This window comes from Typopeltis vanoorti, chromosome 10, assembly GCF_054136105.1.
Source record: "Typopeltis vanoorti isolate ZY-2024b chromosome 10, IOZ_Tvanoo_1.0, whole genome shotgun sequence".
Taxonomy (NCBI): Eukaryota; Metazoa; Arthropoda; class Arachnida; order Uropygi; family Thelyphonidae; genus Typopeltis; species Typopeltis vanoorti.
Genome location: NC_143558.1, coordinates 88,411,907 through 88,432,609, shown reverse-complemented (window position 1 = coordinate 88,432,609; position 20,703 = coordinate 88,411,907). Strand labels below are relative to the sequence as shown.

The window sequence follows — 20,703 nt, the reverse complement described above, 5'->3', positions numbered from 1 at the left end:
ACCTGTTCTTCACTCCCCTACTCACAACCTCCTTATATAAATTCCAATAATAGCCTCTCATTTTGCCCCTATCTTCCTGTACTGTATGAAATATTTCATCTATGATGCTTTGTTAAAAGCCCTTCAACTTATCTGTCTCAATTATGTCACTCCTCCTATTCATCAGGCTCATCAGATGGCACTCCCTCAGTCTACTCTTGTATCCATCATTTCAACAGACTAACACTACTTTAGTTGCCTTTCTGAAATATCTTTATCTACTTGAAAACTAGGTGACCAAATGTGTGCACAGATTTGACAATCTGATTTTTCAGGCAGATAGTCAAATCTGCTTGAAAAATCACTCCAACTGTGGAGTGATTTCCTACCTGATGTACAACATGTGAGACACAGCCTGGCACAATTGTGTTTACATCCAAGTTAACAGATCCTGCAGCACATCACTAGTGACATCCCCCCTTCTGGGCTATTACTCTTCTCCATATACAATTTACTGAGATCTATCAGACAAGCAATTTATCCAACTCACTAATCTGCTATTTATTATTAGTGTTATTACATAACACCTCCGGGGAGTTCAAAGACTCATCAAGGGAGGGCACCTGCTCTACAACTCTCCGTCTCCACCACTCCACTAACTGCAACTACCTTCATCATCTATACCAGTGGCACCTAACGCTAACCACCACCACCACTATTTTCACAGACAATCACAAACATCCATGCCCTTAGCAGGATTTGAACCTGCAGCCTTTTGGCTGGAGAGCGGATACGCTAACCACTCGGCCAACCAGGCCGGCATTAACACTCATCTGTCCTGACACAGTATGTGGTAGTCTACCAAAGGCCTCTGCAAGATCTAATTATACTATTATATATGCATCTCCGGATCTAATACATCTGTTATAGAAAAAAAGCGATAAATGCATTTGAAATATAACCTCTTAACAAATCTATGATGACCATCACAGAGAATCATGTTATTAACTCAGTTCTGGATCCTGGCCCTTTCCCACATCACTAAACAATTTAACTGCAATTTTTTTGGCCTATCGTTTGAAGCTTCAGTCTTATCATCCCTTTGGAATGTAAAATTTTGCCTTCCTTTCACTTCTTTAGACTTGCCTTGTTACAAGACTCTTGTTAAACAAGTATGTCAAAGATGCTTTTAACTTCCTGTAGCATTCTCTTAACATGCCATTGAGCTCTAACTTACCTTACTAACATTCAGCTCTACTAACTTAAGAAATTACAAATTCACCATGAGAGAAATCCATCTTGAGCATGCACTACGACTATTATTTTTATTATTATTAATATCTGACCTCCATGGAATCAAAGGATTTATCATGGGACATCTATACTTGCTCATGCAAAAAGATCATCAAACTGTACCTTTAACCCATTCACAGTTTCTGTACTCACCACGCTTTCAGGTAATGCATCCCACTCGCCAATCACTCTCTCCATGCAAAGAATCTGCTTATCACTCCCCTGTTCACACCCTCCTTATACAGCTTCCAGGGATGGCCTTTAGTTCTACCCTTGCCTCCTTCTACTCCAGTGGTTCTCAAACTTTTTGAAGTTGGGGCACATTTAAAATCCGACAAATAATTGTAGGTGCACTATATACAAATTTCTGAGAAATATGTTATAATAATTAAGTCAAATATTACAGAAAAAAAATAATGCGATAAAAAAATAAAATAAAATGAAACATACCTTAAGTTTATTCATTCTTGTGTTTATGAGAAACATGAGCCTGATATATCCTAGCAATTGCTTCAATGTTTGGGCACATATTTGAAAGGCAAACTCTCATTTCCTCGTCAATACATTGAAGAGTTTCTCTCTTTTTACAATTAATTGTGGTGAGGGTAGAAAATCCTAATTCACATTAATATGATGTTGAAAAGTGTAGTAAAATGTTCCAAGCTTTTTTAGATATTGACACATATTCTTCTTTTATAGAAATCCAAAAGGCTTCAAGAGACAATTCCTTATGTTTAATCATCAATCCACGATCAGTGGATATAGCTGCCAGTTCTTCTTCTGTTAATGTTAAAACAAAATCACTTGAAGTTTCCATAAATGGGTTTCTAATCTAATCGTATTGTTCAGTGTTAAGTGATGGAAAATAAGAACTTAATTTTTCTTCTAAACTTGTTAAATGTTAAACTATTATTGGAAGTGTTTCATTTATGCAAGTGTTACTTATCAATGGAAACATTTCCAAATTACCTTCAACAGCTTTTCTTTTCCAAATCTGTAGTTTACTCTGAAACATTTTCATTTTGTCAGTGGATGTGAGAACATTTTCTTCTTTCCTTTGCATGCTAGTATTCAAAATATTGAGCTGCTAAAATATATCGGCCAAATACTGTAACCTGGCAAACCAAAATTCACATCGAAGGAGGTTACAAAAATGTAATTGTTTCATCTCTTCAAAAAACACAAGAAGTTGTTGTCGTAGCTCGTGTCCACGGGTAAGTACTTTCCCCCTTGACAGCCACCCACCTCAGTGTGTAAAAGCAGCTGTCTGTGTTGTGAATCCATATCGATACAAAGCTTTTCGAATAAATGCAATTTGACAGGTCTTGTTTTAATAAAGTTTACCATCTGAACAACTTGATCTAAAACTTCTCTTAATTTTCTTAATCCGCGGTATGACAGAGAAGTGTGGAATTTGTGGATGTGTGGAATGAGTTCGATGGGCGAAAGGACTTATATAAGATAGATGGGTTACATTTGAATGGAGTTGGTGTACGGAGACTTGAAAGAGTGTTGATGAATGATGTGGAAGTGGATGTACAGACTCAGGGAAACTAGATTTATTAAGGGGGGGGGGTAGATATGCAGACTTTAGGGGGGCAGTTAAGTGTATGAATGAGTATATTATGCCCGAGCGAGTACGACGGACAACAAATCAGAATGGGATAGTTAGTATAAGGCATCAAAGTAGGGATGGGACAAATGGGCTTCTGCAATTCATGTACACTAATGCCAGGAGTATTAGGAACAAGAAGGAAGAGTTTTGGCCATGGTTGGCACTTCCAGGCCACAGGTTGTCGGTATTAGTAAAACATGGCTGACAGAAGATGATAAAGCTAGTGGGATTGAATGCAACGGGTATAGCGTGTTCAGGAGTGACAGGGTGAATAAAAAGGGGGGAGGAGTGTTATTCATGATAGCTGATGAGCTTCAGCCAAGGAGTATAGAAGTTGAACTGCAGGATGGGGAAAAAAGCACATTTGAGGCTGTTTGGTGTGAGATAGAATCTAGCAGAACAAAATATACAATTGGGTGCTGCTATAGACCGGGTGATGGAGTGGATGGTGGGGGTAGTATGCATAAACAAATAGAAGAAATGAGTGGAAGGAGGGTAATTATTATGGGTGATTTCAATTATGGTAACATTGACTGGAAAGAGGAGAGGGCACATGGGAGGAAGGAATTGGATTTTATGCGGTTATTAAGGGACAACTATCTATGGCAACATGTATTGGAAAATACCAGGGGGCAGAGAGTGCTGGACCTAGTAATTGCAAATGAGAATGTGGCTATAACGAACATGACCATGTTGCCACCAATTGGTGGGAGTGACCATAAGGTCATGACTTGGGAGGTGGCTAAAGGAGTCGAATTTACAATTAAGACAGGGTACATGTGGAATTACCGGGCTGGTGTGTGCTTGGCTCAATGCCATGGCATGTAAAACAGCAAGGGCTGGATGTTGATAGCGCATGGGAGGTGGTTAAGAACTGTTTGCAGGAGGCAATGGTTGACTGTATACCAAGAGTCAGAATAATAAATCAAGTAGGGGTTAAATGGATGAATAACACTATTAAGCTTGAGCTGCAAAAAAAGAAACAATTGTGGAGGGAATTTAAGGAGAAAGGTGACCATCAGGCGCAGGAACAGTATAAAGCTCAAGCCAGGATGGTAACAAGGGTGGTTTTTCTTAAAGCAAAAGCAGATTACGAAAGAAAATTGGCCATGCAGGCTAAAGAGAATCCCAAACAGTTTTTTCAATATGTTGCAAGTAAAAGGAAAAATGCTCATGGTAGAATGATCTTAAAAAATGCTGAGGGTAGGAAGGTAACCGAATCAGTCGATATTGTGGAATTACTGAGCGAGCACTTTGCAAGAGTATATCATCCAGGTGGTGACTTTGCAGGAATGGAAGAATCAACAGCTTATACTGGAATTATAATGAATGAAGTAGAGGTAACTAGTCTGTTACAGAACCTCAATGTCAATACATCTGTGGGATTGGATGGTATACCAGCTCATGTCGTACGTGAAGCGGCTAAAGAATTGTCAGTGCCCTTAACCATTTTGTTTAATTTGAGCCTCAGGACTGGGTCAGTCCCAAGGGGGTAGAAAGAGGGGGAAATAGTTCCACTGCACAAAGGTGGTTCCAAGGCTGCTGTTGAAAATTACCGGCCAATCAGCATAACAGGAATCATTATCAAGGTCTTAGAGAAAATAGTCAAGAGGAAAATACAAGATTGGATAGAAGAAAATGGGATACTGTATCGGGGACAGCATGGTTTTGTGAATGGTAGGTCATGCCTCAGTAACTTGCTCACGTATTATAACACAGTGATGGCTGAACTGGATAAGGGTAATGGGTTTACAGTGATTCTGCTGGACCTTGCTAAGGCCTTTCACAGGATACCACATGGAATTCTCATCAGTAAATTGCAGCATATGGGAATGGACATAGGGTTGGTGAGATGGATAGGAGGGTGGTTGACGGAGAGATATCAGAGAGTGGTTTACTCAGGAGTAGAGTCCACAAGACGGCCTGTGACTAGTGGTGTGCCACAAGGATCTGTTCTTGGACCACTGCTGTTTAATTTGTTCATAAATGATACAGGAAAGGATCTGAGAGGAACAGTTCATTTGTTTGTGGATGATGCGAAGTTGGGTAGGGCAATAGTGAATGCAGATGACGCCAAAATTTTGCAGGATGATTTGGATAGATTGGAGGTCTGGGCTAAGGAGAATGGATGTCAATTTAATGTGGCAAAATGTAAGGTTATGCATTTTGGGGTGAAAAGATTGGCGGCAGTTTACTGCATTGTTGGAACCGTGCTCCAGGAAATTGATGAGGCAGGAGATTTAGGAGTGTTGGTGGATAAGGAATTGAAATTTAGGGGACACATTGTAAAAGTGGCTAAATCAGCTCATCAAATCACTTGGTTGCTGAAGAATACGTCGACAAGCAAGTTATTGTTCCTCTGTTATCGAGCCTTGATAAGACCCCATCTCGACTACTGTGCTCAGATTTGGTCACCTAGGTTTCTTCTTGATGGGGAGGAGGTGGAGAGGATCCAGACGCAAGTGACCAAGATGATAGCAGGTCTGTGGAATGAACCGTATGAGAACAGGTTGAGGATTTGTGGGATGCAAAAATTGGTTGATAGGCGGAGGAGGGGAGATATGATTGAGACATTCAAATTACTGAAGGATTTCTATAAAATTAATTCAGAAGATATTTTTGAGAACGGCTGGTTGTAGGAGGACTAGGGGACATCCATGGAAACTGGGCAAAAGTGTGGTTAGTAAAGGTGTTAGAGCTGGGTTCTTTACTTTTAGAGTAGTGAATGAGTGGAATGCGCTCCCTGAGTCTGTGGTGGATGCTGTGACAGTGAATGAGTTTAAGGCGAGGTATGATAGATACTGTATGAATGTTGAATAGTTGTGATGAATATGATTTGGGGCCTCCCTCGATGAGTCTAATGACTCCCTGGAGTTGCCTGTAGTAATAGTAATAATAATTTTTCTCCCAATGTTTTTGCCATCAAGGCCTCCCTATGAAGAAAGCAGTGAGTTACGATAACATTCTTATTTTTTTTCACAAAAGATGTAAGTCCCTTAACACAGCCTACCATGGAAGAGGCTCTATCTGTACAAATACCTACACACGACTTTCATGTTAACTGTCATTTATCAATATAGCTATTCAAAATGTTAAAAACTCCTCACCTTTTGTAGACACACTTAATTCTTTGCAAAAAAGAAACATTTACTATTTGATCTTCATTAATAAAACGGACGAATGCTAAGAGTTGCGCCCTGTTGGTAATGTCTGTTGACTCATCAACTTGCAATGCAACATTTGAATACTGAAGTTTATTACTGCATACATTTTTCTCAATATCAGAAGACATTTCTATAATACGCCTGTGAACTATCGTTGGACAAAGGAATCTTGCTTGTTTTCATTGCTGCCTTCATTTCCTAGCATTGTCATGAACATTTTTTTGCATGCAGGCAAAATAAGTGACTCACCTAAAGTATGATCTTTCATATTTTTTGCTATCAGTTCTGAGACTTGATAATAAGCGATTTGAGCTTTATCAGAAACAGTCATTATACTTTTAAAAGAATTTGCTGCTTTTGTTTGCTGTTCAGACAATCTCTTGAAAAAACTTACAGAATTATCTTGTAAATTAGAGTGCATAGTTTTAAAATGTTTACTCAATTTACTAGGAAGCAATGATTCATTTGCCATTTTACATCCACATACTAAACATAGCAGCAAAGGACTCTTCACTTCCGGTCCAAGTGAAACCAAAGCTTAAATAACTTTCATTATATTTGCGAGTAGGCTGCGATTTTTGCTTTCTTACTTGCACTTAACTTTTGCTCACTTCCAGAATCTGATTCTTCAATATCACGCTTCTTTTTGAGAAATCTATCCATTTTATTTGGGTGTATTTATCTGAAAATAAGTAATATGCACATAACATCCACTTCCAACACTTTTAAAATAAGTAATATACACAACAAGAATAAACCATATTCTTGTTCTCTTTGAGAAAAACTGCTGTTAATTAACGTGATAATGATGTGTTGACAAAAAGAGCGGTATATCCGTAATGAAAAGGTATAATAGAGTAACTATATTTATTTTTATATCTGGACACATATTTCTCTGGAATACCACAGGGTGCACCCGGAAATCTTCTAGGGCGCACCCTTTGAGAACCACTGTTCTACTCTATGAAATACCTCCTCTACATTAATCTGGTAACAACTCCTCACCAACTCAAACATATTCCCTCTTTTTCCTCTTCTATTCACAAGGCTCTGTAAGTTTCATTCCCTCAATCTCTCCTTGTATCTGACACTAACTTAAGTAAACCTTTTCTGGACTCTCCCTCCGATACATCCTCATTCCCCTGAAAATCAGGCAACCAAATCTGTGCACAGTAGTCCATATGTGGCTTGATCAAAGCCTTATAGAAAGGAAGCACAACCTCTGTGCATCTGCATGTCAAGGTACTCATTACTGCCATAACCCGTTGGGATGTTCTTACAATTTTAGCAGTGTGACCACTGAACTTCAAGTCTCTGTCCAACCATCACTCCCAAATCTCTTGCCCTTTCCACCTCCTTCATTCCTCCACTATTAAGTTTATACTCTGCCACCTTACTTGCCAAATTTCAAGACCTTGCACTTTCCAACATTAAACTGATAGCTCCATTCATTTGCTCGCTCACATAGTTTATTCAGATCCTCCTGCAATACCGCAACATCTACTCTACTCTCATAGCCCTTCCAAACTTTGCATTGTCAGCAAACAGCTGCATATCTGTCAAGCCAGTCCCAATGTCATTAACATATGAGTTAAAGAATAATGGTCCCTGAACAGATCCCTGTGGCACTCCACTAATGACCGTCCTCTTTTGGGAAACCACTCCTCCACAAACACAGTTTGCTGATACCTGTCCAACAGCCAATCAGCTATCTAACTTTACTAGTCTGTTATCTAATTCCGTCTCTTTCAATTTAACTATTAGCTTGTCATATGGCAGTCTATCAAAAGCCTTTGAAACATCCAAGTATACCATCATATATGCATCTCCTTTATCAAGTAAATTCGTCACTTGTAATATGTAAGCAAATTGCTGAAACATGATCTCTCCCTAACAGATCCACACTAATCATCATAAAGAATGCTGCTATTATCGACCCACTTCTGAATCCTAGTCCTCACCAACTTCTCTAATACCTTAACAACAACAACAACCCCAGATACAGAGCCTACAATTTGTAGCCTCAGTCTTATCCACCTCCCTCCTTTTATGAAGTAGAAGAATTTTTCCCACTATCCATTCCTTTGTTACCCACCTTGTTGCAAAACTTATGTGAAAGAGATGTGCCAAAGGTACCATTAATTCTATAGAGTGTTCCCTCAAGACATGTGGCAATATACTGTCAACTCTTATTAACTTATTAATTACTATTACTACGGGCAACTCCAGGGAGTCATTAGACTCATCGAGGGAGGCCCCAAATCATATTCATCACAACTATTCAACATTCATACAGTATCTATCATACCTCGAATTAAACTCATTCACTGTCACAGCATCCACCACAGACTCAGGGAGCACATTCCACTCATTCACTACTCTAAAAGTAAAGAACCCAGCTCTAACACCTTTACTAACCACACTTTTGCCAGGTTTCCATGGATGTCCCCTAGTCCTCCCACAACCAGCTCTGTTCTCAAAAATATCTTCTGAATTAATTTTATAGAAACCCTTCAGTAATTTGAATGTCTCAATCATATCTCCCCTCCTCTGCCTATCAACCAATTTTTGCAACCCACAAATCCTCAACCTGTTCTCATAAGGTTCATTCCACAGACCTGCTACCATCTTGGTCACTCGCCTCTGGATCCTCCTCCCCATCAAGAAGAAACCTAGGTGACCAAATCTGGGCACTTTAGTCGAGAAGGGGTCTTATCAAGGCTCGATACAGAGGAACAATAACCTGCTTGTCAACGTATTCTTCAGCAACCAAGTGATTTGATGAGCTGATTTGGCCACTTTTGCAATGTGTCCCCTAAATTTCAATTCCTTATCCACCAACACTCCTAAATCTCATGCCTCATCAATTTCCTGGAGCACAGTTCCACCAATGCAGTAAACTGCTGCCAATCTTTTCATCCCAAAATGCATAACCTTACATTTTGCCACATTAAATTGACATCCATTCTCCTTAGCTCAGACCTCCAATCTATCCAAATCATCCTGCAAAATTTTGACGTCATCTGCATTCACTATTGCCCTACCCAACTTCGCATCATCCACAAACAAATGAACTGTTCCTCTCAGATCCTTTCCTATATCATTAATGAACAAATTAAACAGCAGTGGTCCAAGAACAGATCCTTGTGGCACACCACTAGTCACAGGCCGTCTTGTGGACTCTACGCCTGAGTAAACCACTCTCTGATATCTCTCCGTCAACCACCATCCTATCCATCTCACCAACCCTATGTCCATCCCCATATGCTTAGCTCAGACCTCCAATCTATCCAAATCATCCTGCAAAATTTTGACGTCATCTGCATTCACTATTGCCCTACCCAACTTCGCATCATCTGCAAACAAATGAACTGTTCCTCTCAGATCCTTTCCTATATCATTAATGAACAAATTAAACAGCAGTGGTCCAAGAACAGATCCTTGTGGCACACCACTAGTCACAGGCCGTCTTGTGGACTCTACGCCTGAGTAAACCACTCTCTGATATCTCTCCGTCAACCACCCTCCTATCCATCTCACCAACCCTATGTCCATCCCCATATGCTGCAATTTACTGATTAGAATTCCATGTGATATCCTGTCAAAGGCCTTAGCAAGGTCCAGTAGAATCACTGTAAACCCATTACCCTTATCCAGTTCAGCCGTCACTGTGTTATAATACGTGAGCAAGTTACTGAGGCATGACCTACCCTTCACAAAACCATGCTGTCCCTGATACAGTATCCTATTTTCTTCTGTCCAATCTTGTATTTTCCTCTTGACTATTTTCTCTAAGACCTTGATAATGATTCCTGTTATGCTGATTGGCCAGTAATTTTCAACAGCAGCCTTGGAACCACCTTTGTGCAGCGAAACTATTTTCCCCTCTTTCCACCCCCTTGGGACTGACCCAGACCCGTGGCTCAAATTAAACAAAATGATCAAGGGCACTGACAATTCTTTAGCCGCTTCACGTACGACACGAGCTGGTATACCATCCAATCCCACAGATGTATTGACATTGAGGTTCTGTAACAGACCAGTTACCTCTACTTCATTCATTACAATTCCAGTATAAGCTGTTGGTTCTTCCATTCCTGCAAAGTCACCACCTGGATGATATACTCTTGCAAAGTGCTCGCTCAGTAATTCCACAATATCGACTGATTCGGTTACCTCCCTACCCTCAGCATTTTTTAAGATCATTCTACCATGAGCATTTTTCCTTTTACTTGCAACATATTGAAAAAACTGTTTGGGATTCTCTTTAGCCTGCATGGCCAATTTTCTTTCGTAATCTGCTTTTGCTTTAAGAAAAACCACCCTTGTTACCATCCTGGCTTGAGCTTTATACTGTTCCTGCGCCTGATGGTCACCTTTCTCCTTAAATTCCCTCCACAACTGTTTCTTTTTTTGCAGCTCAAGCTTAATAGTGTTATTCATCCATTTAACCCCTACTTGATTTATTATTCTGATTCTTGGTATACAGTCAACCATTGCCTCCTGCAAACAGTTCTTAACCACCTCCCATGCACTATCAACATCCAGCCCTTGCAGTTTTACATACCATGGCACTGAGCCAAGCACACACCTAAGCTTGTCATACTTACCAGCCCGGTAATTCCACATGTACCCTGTCTTAATTGTAAATTCCACACATTTAGCCACCTCCCAAGTCAAGACCCTATGATCACTCTCACCAATTGGTGGCAACATGGTCATATTCACACGCAAAATTCTCAGATGCAATTACTAGGTCAAGCACTCTCTGCCCCCTAGTATTTTCCATTACATGCTGTTGCAGATAGTTATCCCTTAATAACTACATAAAATCCAATTCCTTCCTCCCATGTGTTCTCTCCTCCTTCCAATCAATGTTACCACAGTTGAAATCCCTCATAATAATTACCCTCCTTCCACTCATTTCTTCTATTTGCCAATGCATACTATCCCCACCATCTATTCCATCACCTGGTCTATAGCAGCACCCAATTGTATATTTTGTTCTGCTAGATTCTATCTCACACCAAACAGCCTCAAATGTGCTCTTTTCTCTTTCCTGCAGTTCAACTTCTATACTCCTTGGCTGCAGCTGATCAGCTATCATCAATAACACTCCCCCCCTTTTTATTCACCCTGTCCCTCCTGAACACGCTATACCCGTCGCATTCAATCCCACTAGCGTTATCATCTTCTGTCAGCCATGTTTCACTAATACCAACAACCTGTGGCCTGGAAATGCCAACTATGGCCAAAAACTCTTCCTTCTTGTTCCTAATACTCCTGGCATTAGTGTACATGAATTGCAGAAGCCCATTTGTCCTATCCCTACTTTGATGCCTTATACTATCCCATTCTGATTTGTTGTCCTTCGTACTCGCTTGGGCATAATATACTCATTCATATACTCAACTGCCTCCCTAAAGTCTGCATATCTACTCCCCCCTCTCTTAATAAATCTAGTTTCCCTGAGTCTGTGCATCCACTTCCACATCATTCATCAACACTTTTTCAAGTCTCCGTACACTAACTCCATTCAAATGTAACCCATCCATCTTATATAAGTTCTTTCGCCCATCGAACTCATTCCACACATCCACAAATTCCACACCACTCTCCATGCATAACCCATGCATAAAGTCATTGGCAATTATGGCCCTCCTTCTAAACACTTCGCTGTCATACCGCAGTAAGATACTCACAATCCTAACTCTCTCACTCTTCTCTTTTGCTACCTCAAATAATTCCCTCACATCCTCTATCATTTCCATTTTGTCCTCTTTCAAATCATTTGTTCCTGCCACGATTATCATCTCTTTCACCCTCTATTTTTGCAGTCGAATAGATTCGCTGACGTCCTTTATGTTCGCACCTGGCTGGTACGACTTCGTTAAACTCTCAACTATTACACCTCTTAATAGCGAATCCCCATACAGCACTCGCTCCTTCATTTTATTGACGTTTACGAACATTCTATTATTTGCCATCACAGACTTTCACCGGTTATTTGTCAGAACGTTCAGCACACATTTTTCCATACGCTCCGGTTGCCTTTTAGCTCTGTGTATCGCACCGTTCAAACGGGCAATTTCACTACTTGCATTTATCTCACCATTTTCATTATCAATCAAATCATCCATTCGTTCTGTATTTCTACCTTCATTTACACTTTCAACGACGCTCTCACACCTATCTGGCACTACCACGCAATTCTCTAGCACACTGCCATTTTCTACATTCTGACTATCATTAACGATATCACTCTCGCCACATGAAACACTCTTGAAATCCTCATTCTCTTTACACTTTCTGCACATATTAACTCCACTATCGCTTTCTAACCAGACTCCCACCACTCTTCGCAAGGCATACATCTCACAGACAGCAAATTGCATAAATTCGTTTACATCAAAACTCTTAAACAAATATGGCGACCTGGCTGCCACTTTTTTCTTTATTGGTGCCATATGTATGCTATCTTATCTTAAAATTAATAATTAAAATAACAGAAAACACGCAAAAATTGCACAGACACACCAAGAAACAAAATGCAAACAATACTACTTAAAATTCTAGTAAAATTTCTAATGTTAACACAAAATAATACTAATCTTTTCAGGAGCTCTCGACAAGCCGACGATCTAATCGGTGCGACACCAAGCAACCGTCAAGTTTATCATTAATGTCAAGTTTACTTAATTCCTCATATGCTTCCTCCACCATACTCTCTCTATACTCCTGCTTTTTCTGATTTTGCCTTCACGAGGATGAAATACACCGATAAACTGATCACCGAATGCTTCAATTATATCCTCCACATTGGTTACCAATCTGCCAGTGTAATCAACTAGCATCATCCTCCCATAGTTATTTTCCCTCGTAACTGCCACATATTGAAATAACTCACTAGGATTTTTCTTAGCTTGATTGGCAAATTTCTTCCCATACTGCATTTTTGCTGCCTTGAACACTAAGTCACCTTTTTAGCTGCTTTTTGTACTTTTCATGAAAATGATCGTTACCAACATTCATCTTGTGCTGCCTCCACTATAATGAATTATGACTTAAGCAACTAAGGCCATGCATTATGTTTCTTAATTGCACATGTTGTTTTAGTCAGTTTGTCTATTTTGCAAAATCTGGGAGGGAAAATCTTGCCAACTCAATATGAGATCTTGAACAAGAAACTAACTTCCTGATATCTCAGGTGAAATGTATCTATAATTCTTATTACCAGAGAACTTTCATGGAGTCAAAAATTCATTGTTGGAGATCCCACTGTCACACACAAATTATCAAAACATGCCTTAAATTTATTTGCATCTCTGCACTCACCACACTTAGTATTTCAGTCACCCACAACTCTGCAAAGGCAAAATCTGATTTCCTCTGCAGTTTCCATACATGGCCTGGCCTCTTATTCTTCTATCTTTCTTCATTCTATGAAAAACCTCTAATACATTAATCTGATAAGTAACAACTCCTTCTCAATTTATGTATCTCAATCAAGCCCCCAATTCACTAGGCTCTGCAAACTGATTTCCTCAATCCTTCTTTAACAAACATTCCAGAGACCAGAAATCACTTTGTTCAATAATAGTGGGCAGTTTCTAATATTATTATTATTATTTAGGTCTCCAAGGAGTCCAAAGACTCATCGCAGCAGATCCTTCCTAGGAAACACAAAGTCTATCGTACCACTCCTTAAACTCATTGACCGTTCTCGCTCTCACCACTCTATCAGGTAATGCATTCCGCGGTTCAACCACCCTCCACGCAAAGAAACCACTCCTCACCTTCTTGCTCACAGTTTCCTTTCATAACTTCCAGGGATGGCCTCTTGTCATCCCTCCTTCCCACTGTTCAACCAAGTGAAAGAACTCCCCAGTGTCAACCCTGTAACCACCTCTCAATAGTTTAAAAGTCTCAATCATATCACCTCTCCTTCTTCTATTCACCAAACTCTGCAGTCCATATTCCCTCAGCAGATCCTCATAACTAATATCTAACATTGTACAGTCCTGAAACTGTCTTTATCCATCTTTGTACCCTTTCCACAGTTAATTTATCCCCATCAAATCCAGGTGACCAGATCTGATCAGGGTCTTATACAACGGAATGATAACTCTTTTTTTTATCTTTGCAGGTCAGCATCCTTCTCATTATTGCAGCAATCCTCTGTGTTACCTTCACTACCTTTGCAATATGTCTCCTGAATTTCAGGTTTCTATCAATCATCAACCCCAGGTCTCTTGTCTCCCCAACCTCCTCCAACAGAGTATGCAACGTCCCATCGATGTGTCCCAAACCTCAAAACCTTACATTTTGCTGCATTAAACTGACATCCCCATTCATTTCCTATCTGTCTAGCTTATTCAAATCCTCCTGCAGGACTACCACATCTGCACTATTACTTATAACCCTTCCCAGCTTCAAATCCTCCACAAACAACTGAATATCCCCCTGTAATCCCCTGACAATGTCATTGATATAAAGATTAAACAATATAGGTCCCAGTACTGAGCCCTGTGGGACCCCCATGTAACCCTCTGCCTCCTTGAAACTGCCCCAACATACACAACTCTCTCTGATACCTATCGGACAGCCAATCCTGAATCCAGTTGACCAACCTGACATCCAAATCCATGTGCTACAACTTAAATATCAGCTTATCATGTGGAACCCGTATATGCCTTTCCCTAATCTACTGCTCTTGTAACTTTATTATAAAAGGCTAGCATATTATATGTCTTCATCCTTTTGAAAAACACAATCTGTGCATATATTCTATATGTGACCTGATCAAGACCTTATATAAGAGATAATATAACTTCCTTGGACATGTTTTTTGCATGGAAAATGACAGTATTCATAAGACTATAAATAATAACATTCTTGGTACTAAACCAAGAGGAAAATAAGATGGATAAATACCATTAGTCAAGACAGCAACATCATATTGTAATGTCCACACTGGAGAAGTAATGAAGAGACAGGGTTGGAGGCAACAAATCCAGGAAGGCAAGTCTTAATTTGGGCTTAGAGCATAAGAAGAACATAATTTCCTTACTTCAACATGTCAATGCCTTTTGCATCATTGCTATAATTCATACTTATCAATTTAATAACCAATCCATGATACTCTATCAAGGCCTTCTGCAAAATTTAAACATACATCATATATGCATCTCCCTTATCTAATGCAATGCATTACCTTGTTGTAATAAGTAACTAGACTCTAAAACACAATTCCTTTAGCAATTCCATGTTAACTAATATCAACCCAATTCTGGATCTTGGTCCTCACCAACCACTCCAACACTAATTCTAGACAAACATATTTGTCTATAATTCAAGGCCTTAGTTTTATCACTCCTTTATAAAACAAAACAATTTTAACTGCTTTCCACACTTTTGGAACTAGGCCTATTGTAAAATCATTAAACATATGTCATGGCAGTTAAGTCACTGAAACATTCCCTCAAAATTGGTGGTGATATATCATCATGTCCTATGGCCTTCTTAAAATCATGTTCACTCAATTCCCCATATAGTCCTGCTTGCTCGCAATTGGTCCTGCCTCCTCCTTCCTTCCTACTGCACTCAAGCTTTGAATTGTGTCACATTCATGAAAATGAAATGGCTTTATGAATTGCTTATTTATATATCTCAACTATATCATCCCTAACAGGCATCTTCTTCCTCCTTTCATATAAATCCAGGCCTGGTGGCTTGTTCTGTTTCTTTGACCCTTTAGTTTTTAGTTCATAATCTTCCTGGGTATTCTATCTTATGCTATTTATTCTAGATGTTCTTTCCATTTAGTTCTGTATTTTTCTATTGTTTCCATTATTGGCATTTGATTTTATTCTTTCAGTATGTCTTCATTAATCTTATTATCTAGTTTTGTATAACCTACTGTTCTTCTCACATAGTTCATTTCTGTTGCAGTGATTCTTTTCCTATCTCTTACTGCCCATGATTCACTGCCATATAATAATGTTAGTTTTGATAAAATATTATACGTTCTTAGTCTGCTTTTTTAATAACTTGCTGGCCTTAATGTTTTGTTTATTGCTCCATTTGCTTTGAAGAATTTGTTAATTTTGTGGGAAATATCTAAATCTTCATTGCAAGTTAATTTACAGTCCAATCTTTAATTAGATTCGATTTTTAATTAGAATTGCTGACCACCTGAATTCAATTCATTCATTCATTCATCAGTGGCTTTAACAGGCACTTAATCACCTATGGCCTTCCAAGTATCCTTGGATTTCCTAATCGTAATACAGGGATAAGGTGGTCCTAATCGTAACACGAGGATAAGGTGGTCACCCCTATACCTCTAAGTATTCTTGTCTATAAATTGTGTGTGTGTTCTACTGGCCAGTTTGTCTGTTTTGAGGGACAAAAAACCCCTCAACCTCTGTATGAGACTGGCTAACTCATCTTTTGTTGAAAGAGACAAGATAAAGATCCCTCACGTCACTGACGGGAATCGAACCCAAATGTTTCCGATCAAAGGACTTCGTCTGTACTGACTGAGCTATGGAGGCTCATGTTCGATTATTTTATTGTATATTACTATTCTAGCTACGATGGGCATTTTTCCTTTGAATGCTATAGTTTCAGTTTTTTTTCCTTGAGAGATTGACGTATATTGTTTCATTATATTATATAATATATTGTTTCATTAAAGTTTATAGAGCATATAGCAAAGGTAACCAAAACCAACACATCAGATTAAGTGGTTGTTGAAGAACAGACTAATAAGCAGGGATAGAGAGGTTATTTTTCTGGCTTTAATAAGACTACATCTGAACTACTGAGCCCATATCTGGAAACTGGGATTCTGTGGGGGATGAAGAAGTGGCGGAGAGGATCCAGAGGCGAGTGACAAAGACTGTGGCAAGTCTATGGAATGCTATTTATGAGAATAGATTGATGATCTGCAGGCTTCAAAAACTAGCTGATAGGTAAAAAAAGGAGACATGATAGACGTATCTAAGTTATTAAAGAGGTTTTATAGGATTAAACTGAAAACTTTTTCAGTACATAGCAGGAAGGGAGAGAGCAAGAGATCAGTAGAAATTGTTTAAGAGTATGGTTAGCACTAGATTTTTGTTTGGAGGGTGGTGATTAAGTGGAATGTGTTGCCAAAGATGGTTGCAAGTGCTTCATCAGTGAATGAGTTTAAGGAGAAGTGTGACAGGTATTGTGTGAATAATGGATCTCCTGCAATGAGTTTTCTGACTCCATGGAGATGCCTGTATGATGATAAGAATCAGAATTATTATTCTATTTCAATTTATGTATACAGCATTTTGTAGATTGGAGAAAAGAGCAAAGTTAATAATAATGGCAAATACCTGTTGGATTTCTGCTCAGGACATGGACTGGTTATTACTAACATGATGTTCCAACATAAAAATGTGCACAAATTTATATGGAGAGAAGAGGCAAAGATAAGAAAAGTCTCAGTGACTATGTCATTGTTGATAGTGATGTTTTCCCACTGGAGCAAGACACAGAGTATTTGAAATTGGAAGTGATCACCATTTAGTCTTGAGCAGGATAAAATTGAATCATATAAGAAAGTTTTAGAGCGAATAAAAGTTGAGCAGCTCTCAGATGTAAACTGTCGATAAAAAAAAAAAAAAAAACATTATTGAAGAAAAAATGAAAAAGTTTGAGAACAGGAATCAAACCTTGGAGAGTCAGTGGCAAATCCTGAAGAAAACATTGACTGATTCAACCAGAGAGGCATGTAGCGAGATTGTCTGCAAGGATAGAAAAATCAGAACCCAATGGTGGACACAGGAAGAAGAGGCAGTGAAGGAAAAGAAGAAAGCATATCAAAAGTTCCTGGCAAATAAGCCAGCTTGTGCTCTTAGAGAATACAGAGACAAATGTAAGACAGCTAAACACTGTGTAAAACTAACTAAACAAAAGTCAAGGGAGGACTTTGGTAAGAACATAGAAAATAAATATCAAGAAGGTGGCAAAATATTCTGGAGGCTGTTGAAAAAGCTCAGAAATGGAGGAAAGAGTACTGTAAAAGGAATTAGAGATGACAAAGGTGACATAAAAACTGACAAAAAAGATATCCTTGAAGTATGGAGTAATTACTATGAAAAATTGCTAAATGAAACAAGCAGTGATTGCAACACTCAACAGACATGCAATCAGGAATTCATATCCATACTTGAAGCAGAAAGAGTCATCAAAAGCCTGAAATGTGGAAAGGCAGCGGGAATAGATGATATTCGACCAGAAATACTCAAGTATGGAAGTATAAAAGTCTTACAGTGGCTGCAATGCATAGTTCAGAAGGCATGGACAGAGATACGAATTCCAGATGATTGGAATAGAGCTCTCATAGTACCCATATATAAAAAGGGAAATAAAACTGAATGTGAGAATTATAAAGGTATTTCCCTACTGAGTGTTTCTTTTAAGATTTATTCAAGTATACTTGAGAAACGGTCGAGAAGGATTATTTAGGGCAGTTTGGTGAAGAACAAGCTGGATTCAAGCCAAATAGAGGCTGTCAGGATCAAATTTTCACATTATGACAAATAGTTGAGAAATCATGGGAATATAACAAAGATCTGTATTTAAGTTTTGTATATCTGGAAATGGCATATGACAGGGTGCCAAGAGATAAGATGTTCTAAGTGCTGCGGTTGTATCGTATATGGTGTCAATGGAGCATTATATCAAGCAATACTTAGTCTTTATTTGAGTTGTAAGTCAGCAGTTAGAATTGAAGGAAGTACAAAAAGATGGTATAATGTTAAATCTGGTGTCAGACAAGGATGTACACTATCCCCCTCTGTTGTTTATTATCTATATGGATCACATTATGAAGGAAAGTAGTATTAAACCTGATATCAAAATTGGAGGAGTTAATCTCAGCTCTTTGCTTTATGCAGATGATGTTATACTTCTAAATAAATCTGCTACAAGTCTGCAAGATTCCCTGACTAAATTGAACTCTTGTAATAGATTTGGTATGAAGTTCAGCAATAACAAGAAAAAGATGATGAAAATAGGCAGAAGCATTGAAAATGGAGAACCTATAGAACAAGTAAAACATTTCAGCTACTTAGGCATGATTTTTAGTGAAGATGGTAAATTAAATATGAAAATAGACAGCAGAATCAATAAAGCTGGTATGGTAGGAAGTCAACTGAATAAATTTATATGAAATAAGAGAGAAATTAGGCAAAACACTAAATTAGCTGTATACAAGACAGTGTTCAAACTAATTTTAACTTATGGATCTGAGAGTCCTGAGAAAGTTAGAGAGGTGAACAAATGGCATCATGGCAATGTCATATTAAAAACTAGGATGTTAGGAAAGAACTTAACATTGTTAGCATCCAGGAATGTGTTAGCAGAGCTAATTTCAGGTGGTATGATCACTTAAACAGAATGGGAGAGGAAAGATTAGGAAAACAAGTGTTCTCGGCCAAGTTGGCAGGAAAAAGACCCAGAGGAAGATAAAGATATAGGTGGATTGATACAGTAAAAAGTGCCTTAGAAGATAGAAATATAAGATCTGATAACTGAAGTCCTGACAGGTAACAGATTGATTTTGGAGGAAAATTGTAGATAGGAAGTTAGTAATGGTGTAAGCTTTTCATGCAGTACTATCATATTCTGTACATCCCTTGAGGGTACATATCAGGAATTTGATGATGATGATGATTTTGTAATTGTCCTTGGTTTTCCAAATATCACTTGGTCATCCACAAACAGTAAAGTATGTAGGATAAAATTATTTTCTATTTGAATTCCTTCATTGTTGATTAACATCCATTCTTTAATTATTTCATTCATATATATTCCATATAACATTGGAATATATATCATAATAATATTGGAATAACATCAAACCATAACCAGACTCCTCACTGTGATTGCTAACCACTTACATGATCTTTCAAGGATCCAAACAAATGGATGTCTGAAGTGGCCAAACCCAGACTATAAGGATGGTGGAGAGGTGAGCATTTCTTGCTGTTCTTTTGTATTATCTCCAATGTCACATTGGAGATAATAAAAAGCTGTGAAGTTATGCAGTGTCATGTTGGAAGATGACCGTTCTCTTCATCAGACAATTTTCATGAGATGTATGTCATAGTTTCTTGAGCATCTGAAGACAGCTATGCTGATGGTTTCCTTTTTTGGCAGACAAATCAACTATTATGCATCCCTCCAACTCTGAAAAGCATTTTCATATCATACTGGTCAAGAGTATTATTGTTCTAGTGACCTTTTATTCGGAGAACTGATATCATGCCATTCCACGCTGTCACTTGGTTTCAGGAGCAAAGTAACAAATACAGCTTTTATTGTGAATGACAACATTTAGCAAGAAATCATCACCTTCGGGAGAATGTTCCTGAAGCAGCTGTAATTATATGTCTATGCATGGATGTGTCATCCATCAGTAAGTAGGAAATCCAATGGAAGCAGATTTTTGAGAATTTAAGGATTCTCAAAAAATTATTAGGGTGGTTTGCAATTTCCTCTACTTAGTCATCTAGCCTTCTTTGATAAGTTAATCTAACTTATACACACTGCATTCAAAACAATACATTACACAATAATCACAATAATTAACTTTAATGAAATGAAACTGCA

The 20,703-nt window shown here is 38.5% G+C and overlaps 1 protein-coding gene across 1 annotated transcript in view; it reads right to left on the bottom strand.

The window, feature by feature from the left end:
- The window catches only part of LOC150102572 (putative glutathione-specific gamma-glutamylcyclotransferase 2), an 80,803-nt gene that overhangs the window by 2,059 nt on the left and 58,041 nt on the right, over window positions 1-20,703 (bottom strand). The gene's annotated exons all lie outside the window — the stretch shown is intronic.